Genomic DNA, 8,898 nt, shown 5'->3' on the forward strand with positions numbered 1-8,898 from the left:
TGCAAAATACAATACAAAAAGACAACACACATTTTATGTGCAGAAATGCATGTCACTATAAACTGAATTTGAAAAACTTATATTGCTTAATTTGAATGACATGAAGCTAATTTGAATTGCCATAACTGAATAAGGTTTCAGAGCAAATGAATTCTGTTTCAAAATTATGCTATTCAGATTAATTTTTCCAAATGCAGTTATTGCAGTTCACCAATTAAAATTAAAATTACGTGATTCACATTCAGTTTTTTGATATAAGTATTCAAGATGAGCAATGAAATAAACAGCCTATACAACACCTATACTGTAAACATACTTACCCATTATGATGATACACGGTGTGTTTGGCAGCTCTCCTAAGGCATCCTGTTGTAAGTGAAGACAGAATGGTCATAGGGTAAATAAACACTGATAGGCCATGCTTTGTGCAGTGCATACTGGATTCTATAGAGATACTGTCGAACCACATCAAGCTTCTTTTAAAGGTAGGGTTGGCGATCCTGGAAAAACGGTACTAGCAGGCTACATTTTGAAAATATACAAGTCAAAAGTCCCAGCCCCTTTCCTCAGACTTCTCTCTGAACTCATGCCTTTCCCGTTTGTGGATGTAGGTGAAGACTCTGGTCATGCACACGGGACATTTAATTAATAGCCAGGTCTCATATAATAGCCAGGGCTTTGTGTACACAAACAAATAAAGGCCGGAACTAAGTAACCCGCTACAAACTGGGTTAAATAAAAGGAAAAAGGATAAAGAAAAACAACTCAGTCCTGGAACAAACTGATGGGGATTTGATCAGAAATTCCTTCAACTTGTGTGGACTGTCTGTTAAGACTTACGGGAGTGAAGCTAACCTCATCCTCTGCTTCAGAGAGGGACAGCCTTGCACTGTCGGACCTGGGTCTCTGCTCCATGTCCAGAGACAGAGACAGAGACAGACCAGCGCACGTTGTGAAAATATTCTGAATTGACTCGAATGGCAGTGAAGCGCTACGGCGCAATGGAGACAGAGACCCAGGTCTGACAGCGCAGCAAGAGAACAGCGTGTGACGAGGATGAAGATGAGCTACTGAATGAGGAGGGATTTAGAAATAAAAGCCTCCCTGCCATCTTCTTGTGGTCATAGATGACATAGCGTATTTTTGATATACAAGTCGCTTCTAAATATAACGTTAGGTCGCTAGGCCAGCAAAACTACTAAAAAAAGCGCGACATATAGTCCGGAAAATATGGCAACGTTAGTGTTCCTTTACAACACTGACGTATTTTTTTCTTGTTTAAGGCTGCTATGTTATTTCACTTAACGTTAGCTGAGGCTGCACATTCCTTACCCGTCTGCTCCGGTGAAATAAAGCCATATTTCCGCGGTCAATAGGTCAAAAAAAAAAAGAGAAAACGTAATCTGTCAACAACGGGACAACAGGCAGCTAACAGACCAACCTAGCTAAAGCTAGAGTAGCTAGCTAGTCGCGAGACCATAGTAAAATACATAAGCGAACTCTGATCTACTAACATTAACGTTTATATAATAGCCTATGTATTTAATATTTTACCGAGAAAGAGTCTCTTTGAAAGTTCAATCTATTGGCTTACCTTGAAGTGAAGTGAAGAGGGCCGAGTGAGACCTTGACGGACCTGCGTTGACAGACGCACAGGGAGTGAGGAGGGGGTTGAGTTATGACGTCACGTGCGGTTAACAGAAAATACCGTAAATTATACTGTAAACTCACAGATGACCAACTGACGAGCGATCTTTATCACGACAGACAGGCTCATATACAAAGCGGCTGTTTCTAATCTTGCAAACAATTAATTCATTTCTCAGTTTCTAAATTTAAAATAATCAAACCAAGTGTTTTAATTTACAATAGAGTATAACTAACGTTAGACTAACGTAGTCTAACGTTGCGAGCTACCGTTAGTACTAGCAAACATTAACGTGATATCTGAGCCGTATTTTGACTATTCCAGAATATAACTTTTCCAACTCCTTTAGACCTACTGTTAATAAAACAGTTGCTTTATTATTGATTTATTTATACTGTATTGTTAATTAATAAATGTTTTCCTTACCACAAATGAAATGCAGACACTTGCAAACAATGACCGCCAAGAGAGGTTGGTTGGGAGTTCAAAATCCCATAATGCAATTCGGGATGTGAATTTACAGAAATAAACCTGTGAATCCCATTTATGGACAATATCTGTTAAAATGTACAATCATTCAACTGTTAATACACAGATTTTTCTTACAGTGTAGCATGGATGAGCCATAGCATTGATATTAGCATGGGCAAGCAGCATGAATATCAGCGTGGATAGCGCTAGCTGTCACTCAAACACACAAGTGTGTTGAAGAGCTGCAGAGTTTATTCATAGTCAAACTGTACAATCGCTAACACCAGTCTGCTCTGAACACACTCTACAAAGCTATTTCTCCTTCTCTTGCTTTACAACTCACACACTATTGAAGGAGAGGACATATGACTCGCACATTCTACTACAGTCACACGTCATTATTCCATATTAGCAACAGCTTAAATGTTGTGACTTGGAGCACAAACTTAGATTATTTGTGCAACAATATTTGGTTCTTTGCTCTTCTACAAAAGGATACAGCGCCCTCTATTGGGGTACATCTAATGTGCAGTTTTGATAACTTATGATTAGCACACCTGAGTGAATCATGTTGTGATTTTGCCAGAATGCACACTGAAGAAGGGCGTCTCGATACGTCCGTGTGGCAGTAATGAACAGTTTGATGGGAGCGCTGTCCTTCATTATACTTTTGTTTGTTCACTACAAGAGGGACAGGATGGGGTAGGAGGTGGAGGCAGGAGGTAAGGATATGTGTGTTGATTGTGCGACAGGAGGATCTGTTATTGGTGAAGGTCTCTCTGCTGGAGGGGAGAGGCCATGGAGGAAAAAAACTCTCATATGTGTCTGCCTGCACAGCGCTTTTGTTTCTGTTGTTTACCTCCCTCTTGTCTTTGTCTCCCACTCTCCTTCCGTCTCTCTCGAGCCTCTTATTGTCTTGAGCTGCTGTCCTTGTTGTCTATTTTCTTGTGTGATTATTAAAGGGCCTTGAGTGTCTGTCAGCAGGGAGCCCACACTGATGCTTCCACGTGTGTCCATGAGTGTGTGGTTCATGTTCCGAGATTGCCTTATTTGTCCCAATTACATAGACAGTTATAGTGCAGTGACCGACATTCACAGTGCATTCACGGACTTAATGAATTAAGACTAAGTGGAGACATAAAATTTGTTCACTTGCCACCCTCCTTATTTCCTCAGTTGAGAAGTTTCACTGAATGGAAGCAGTTTGTGCCTGATGGAAGCTGTTTGAAAGCAGGACAGGGAGGGTTCACAGATAATTTTACAAGTCTGTTTAATAAGACTCTTGTCAAAACTGTGTGTTTTGTGTGTGTCTGTGTGCGCGTGTTACCATCCTGCTGTCTGTTGTGCCGCAGATCAGTCGCAAGATGACACACCCATGAAACAAGCTGAGGATTAAACTTACAGCATGACGGCATCATTAACTGCGTATAGTTAAATGTTAATGGGCGCACTGTTGCCTTTGAGCACAGGAGGAGGAAGGTATAACAGTGCAAGAGCAGAGGAAGGGCAAAGAGAGGGAAAGAGGAAAGAGAAGGCTCACAGTTCTTCACTTTTATTTATGCAGAGGGGGCTGACTGAGGGAGCTCTTTTCCAGCAGCCTTCGACTTCACACTCATGCACATATTTAGACCTGGGAGCTGCCCCGAGTCTGCGTCTGCCAGCAGCCCCACTGCCTTAAGGCATTTCAGTGGTAGTTACAGATGCAAGGGAGTGCATTAATTTGCTCACTTCCCCCCAAATTCAAAGTTTCCCACCTTGACAGGAAAGTCAAAATGACTCTCCCTCAGTTCACAGGACACCTCTAAAAGTTAAGCTACCGAGCCAACTGGTCATGCAGGTATTCGCCTCAGCTTTCATCGCCACCTTCAACATTGAATAACATTAAAAATGGCCTATGTAATTTCTGATGAACCCGCAGTGACCATTACAGTATAATGTCAATTCTAAATGCAAAAACGTCAAGCAACAGTGGCAAAAGTCGAGGAAAGTTGTGAACTCTGCACACCGAATCAGAAATGTGAGCACTGCAAGTATGATGTGTTTACATTAGAAAAGTCTTTTCAAAAACAAATCACACCCCTGACTCTTACCTTTTGTCCTTTCACAGTAAGCTCAAGGACTATTTCTTCTTTTAAATGTTCACCTTGGAAAACACTTGTGTAGGGATTGTAAGTGCTACCTGCTTTTGCTACAATTGCTGAAGACTGTCATTCAGTAAAGTACTGTGACTTCTCAAAAACAACCTGAGTTGAAATAATAGAAGGTCTTAAAATAATGACGTAGTTACAACTACTTACTGAGGAGGTACTTGATAGGATAAAATGAGATAAAACTTAAAGGTGAATTTATTGAAATAGCACAAACAGATCGTGGTTTGAGTGGCTGGAGTTTCTGGTGAGTCAGAGAGTGGGAATGGGGTCCGGGCTCCAGTGCTCTAGGTCTTACGGTGCTGGCGGGCAGAACTGGGTCCAGGCTCAGGGCGAGATGGTCTGACGTGAGACAGGGAAAAAAAGCCAGTTAGCAGCAGGTAATTCACAAGAGTGCAAGTTCAGTTTGGCTGGCGTGTTCTCACACAATCTGGAAGTCGGCCTGGCTTATATGGGTGAGTTGATTGTAGGATGAGAAACAGGTGTGCTGGAGTGATGAGCTGCAGGTGTGTAGGCAGGAGCTCCAGTGACCACGCCCACCAGTGGCTTCCAGAGCCAAACCAAAACACACCAAGCACACAGCAGGCACACCAAAAGGGAGCAAAAGAACGCAAAAAGTACATTCACACACATACAGTGAAGGAGGCCAGGATCACGGCCGGTGGGTCGAGAAACAGAGTAAACCATCACTAATAGTAATGAACACTTTATACACTTTCTTCACCTGCCACAGAATATGACCAACTTGGATAGTCTGCTGACATTGCAGGACATTATTCCCCAGCAGTATATCTCAAGTGTGTGTACCAAATATTGCAATAATATTCTATAACAAGTAAAGATGTTTTAAATGACATCCTTTTCTTGTTGTCTCCTGTATTCAATTATGATTTGGACAAATACATGAACAAATCCTGTGCATGTGCATAATGGACGTCTGTTGTAGTAAAGGTAAATATAAACTTCTTAACTTTGACCTGACGAAGACCATCTGTGGCTCAAACATCACAGCAGTCAAAACAAGTAGTTTCATGTCTATCTGTGTTGTGTGTGTGCTTAATTTGGTCTCTACTTTTTTCCCATCACGCTAAACTAATGAGCATGACCAGTTACATGCACACGGCTTACTCCTAGCACCCCTAGCTTAAATATTTACATAAAGGCACGATGCAGGAGCAGTAGCACGTTTGAGACATGACATACTGTGTCTATGTATTATAAAACGTATTAGCACACTTACCGCCCTCTGTCAGCCCAGTGTCAGGTTCTCTGATGAACTGACTTCAGACCAGCTGCACTGCACTGTGCGGTGTGAAATTGGGTCCTCTGGAAATATTAGCGGCAAGTGCTATTTGAGAGCCATTCCTGCACCATTGCTTCAACTGTTACCATACTTAAACAGAGTCACACGGAGGCATGGACCTGGGTAACACAGCTCCGGGCAGCCTTGGACCACCTGACCACCTGGGGTTGAACAGAATGTTTGTCGAATGTAACAAAGTTAGAGTTTGCAACATTAATATATACAATATAAACATATATACATATACATATACATATACATATACATATACAACACTACTCTGAAAAGTACAAGTACTCATAAGTTACTCAAGTACATGTAAGGGAGTAAATGCCACTTGCTTCTACCCACCTCTGCCCGTAGCTACAGCCATGCCAAACGTTCTTTGAGGCTGTGTTTTGGTACAGTGATGCTCTGAGCAAAATGCTAACGTCTGTTTGCCAACACGCTAACAGTAAGCATGCTTACTTTTGCTAATTAGGACTAAAGATGAAATACAGCTGTATCTGAAATTGGAACAATATTTACCTTTGATGGTTTTATATGAAATGTGAAGAGATCATCAGAGTTACTTTAATTCATCCTCCAGCAGAATATGAATTACTGCCCCAAATGTTTCATTTGCTCCAACATTGCCTTGTCCAATTTATGAATTTCACAGCAGACTGTACACTCTACTGTCCACACGGCCTTTTTTCTAAACTTGTTGCCTGGTAAGAACGATCATGTAAGTGGAGTAAAAAAGGCTGAAGAAGGACATGTTGCAGGGAAAGAGTCGGCTGTGCGTGTTTGGGAGACAATTTTCTCAACCCACAAGTCCTGCGTGAGGAGGCCTGCAGGCTATGAAAAACAAGTGCGGGTGATGTGGAGTTAAGGCAGGTTTGTGTGTGTGTGTCTGTGTGTGTGTTTCTGCCTGTTGCCTTATTTGTGCGTGTGTTAAGAGGCCACACATCAGGCAGCAGATGGCTAGTAACGTTGCCTAGGAGATTGACAGGCTTTATCGTGTGTTGGCGAGCTCCCATCCACCACTTGTCCAGCATGTGACACAGCCTGTCACACCACTTTGTCACAGTGGGAGAGAGGTTGTAACACACGTGCATGCACAAACACACACATAAGCACACACACACACACACTCCAATTCAACTTTTAGATCAGCGTGTGAGAGAGGGGGATGAAGACGTAGATAGGCAGATAAGGGAGAGGCGGAGAGAAATAGATTTTTCATTCTACGGGGAGAAAAGTGAAGTGTTGTTCATGGATTCGAGGGCCATTTAGAAGATAGAGCCACATTAAAAATTAGCTGTTTTCTATTCATGAACTGAACTTGAATATTCCAGTGTGAAGGGCAGAGCAGAAAAGTGCAAAGTTACTTACCGAGTTATAAGGATTCTTAATTTAGAGCTCTGATATTGTAATCTCCCTCATGAACACGGCCGCATCAGAATACCTCACAAAGTCCTGCCGTGTTTTCTTATCTGTATTCTTGCCAGAAGTCATGGCTGCTGATTCAGAAGCTTGCTTTATGTGTACATTTTAATGTTTTCAACAGCACTGCATTTTCATTTAAAAAGCGCAACCCACCAAAAGTCAAGTATTAACAGCTCTGTTTCAATGCCAGATAAGCGTGGCGCTGCTCAAAAGACGGCTCATTTCAAAAGACTCGGCTCGTAAAACGTGCTATATGCATCAAAAAAAGGGCAGCAAAGTTGAAGTCTCTTTGCTTAGAGTGAAAGCTTCTGTGGATATATGTAAACAAATGTCAAGGGTAACGATTTTCCATGGAGAAAAATAATTTTCTAGGACAACAAACTGCCTGCTTCAGGTCGAGGGCTTGCGTTGATATAGAAAATAAAGCTCAGCTGAAGTTGAAGGGTTGGTGTTTTGCAGGAGGCGAATTACCGCAACAAACTAGGTCAAAGATAAAGGTGCTTTCTCCTTTGATGTAGGCGGTGGTAAAAAAAAACTCCACTTTCTTCACAAAATGGGATTTAATGGGTCTGATATTACGGAAAACTGGACACGCGGAGATGAAACAGAACCTTTATCGTCTCAGGTGAGGTGAACGTCATCATGGGTATGGGATGATGTCTGAGTACTGAATATGTCCTGGCCAATGTTTCTGCCAGCAGACAGTAAAATACAGTCCATTAACAAACAGCCTGCAAGTAGTGCAACCTCTGTTGTTATAAATGTTACATTTATTTATTTTTTACATTCACTGTATCAGACAGGCATTAGATGGTATTATATTATATTATATGGTGCTTCGTAACCTCTTCATTATGGGATTCACTTGTAGCAGAAACCACAGAATGTTTCTTCAGTCAAATACTTTAAGTTGAGTTTCGTGATTCACCATATTGATTTGAATTGGTGAATCACGAAACTCAACTTAAAGTCTACGCAGTTCAAACAGACTGATTTGGCCAAAACAATCATTCCCTCTTGACTTCTTGTCCATATGTCATAGTCACAAAGACAAATACATACCCCAGTTACAGACATGCTTTTAAACTGCATTTCTTTCTCACTGAACTACTCAAATAATCACCAATGATCATAAACTTCATGTCATCAGAATTCTTTGTTCATATGCAGTTGAATTTACATAAAGGAGGAGCGAGGGTAAAATGTATTTGTCAAAAAGTATGAAGTCTTTATACATTTGATATCATTACATCCAGTATTTGTTGAACTGCCTTTTTGATGTCAAGAAAATATACAAACCTGCTGTGGTTATCACACATTTAGACATGCAATTATATTTCACCATCTGACATAAAGAAAAAGCCCATTTCATCCACATCATGTCTGCATTTCTCAAGTAAAACGCTGGACTGAAGAAAAGGTTTATTATGGGCAACCAATCACATTTAGCTTTTAAGGAAACAGCCAAGATCATGTCGCAGCATTTAATATAAGAGTTCAGAGTGATCACCATTCATCATTGCTGGTTGTTCATTTCTGACAAGCCCTGACAGCCTAAGTGTCTCCTTCCCTGGCCAACATCCGATGCTCTAACTCCGTAAGTCCCAGAGCAGTGTTGAGCTCTCATAAAAGCTGCAGTCATAGACTTTCCATCTCCAGGAAGGAAAAAAAAACATTGGATTTTAAAACAGAAAAAAGTGTAAGGACCACCATCACACAAGTTTTAACAGTACAAAATACTTACAAATTACAACTCACCAACAAACAAGTCTGTCACTAAAGAAAGACAAGAAGCTCACAAGTCAGACCGATCTCCAAAATGGAGGCCAACTGCCTTTATGGTTACTGTAGTAGTTACCCCTCATATTCAAGTTATATAATTAATTTGACTGGCTCTT

At 41.2% G+C, this 8,898-nt stretch overlaps 1 long non-coding RNA gene across 1 annotated transcript; it reads right to left on the reverse strand.

Moving 5' to 3' along the window:
- Positions 1-336: 336 nt before the first annotated feature.
- On the reverse strand, positions 337-2,246 carry LOC115580657 (uncharacterized). The gene is made up of 3 exons (XR_003983897.1): positions 2,075-2,246; positions 1,595-1,636; positions 337-366 (listed from the first exon to the last, which is right to left on the reverse strand). It is a non-coding gene; the product is annotated as an uncharacterized LOC115580657 (long non-coding RNA).
- Between the last annotated feature and the right edge of the window lie 6,652 nt (positions 2,247-8,898).

The sequence above is a fragment of the Sparus aurata genome, chromosome 4, assembly GCF_900880675.1.
Source record: "Sparus aurata chromosome 4, fSpaAur1.1, whole genome shotgun sequence".
NCBI classification, from domain to species: domain Eukaryota; kingdom Metazoa; phylum Chordata; class Actinopteri; order Spariformes; family Sparidae; genus Sparus; species Sparus aurata.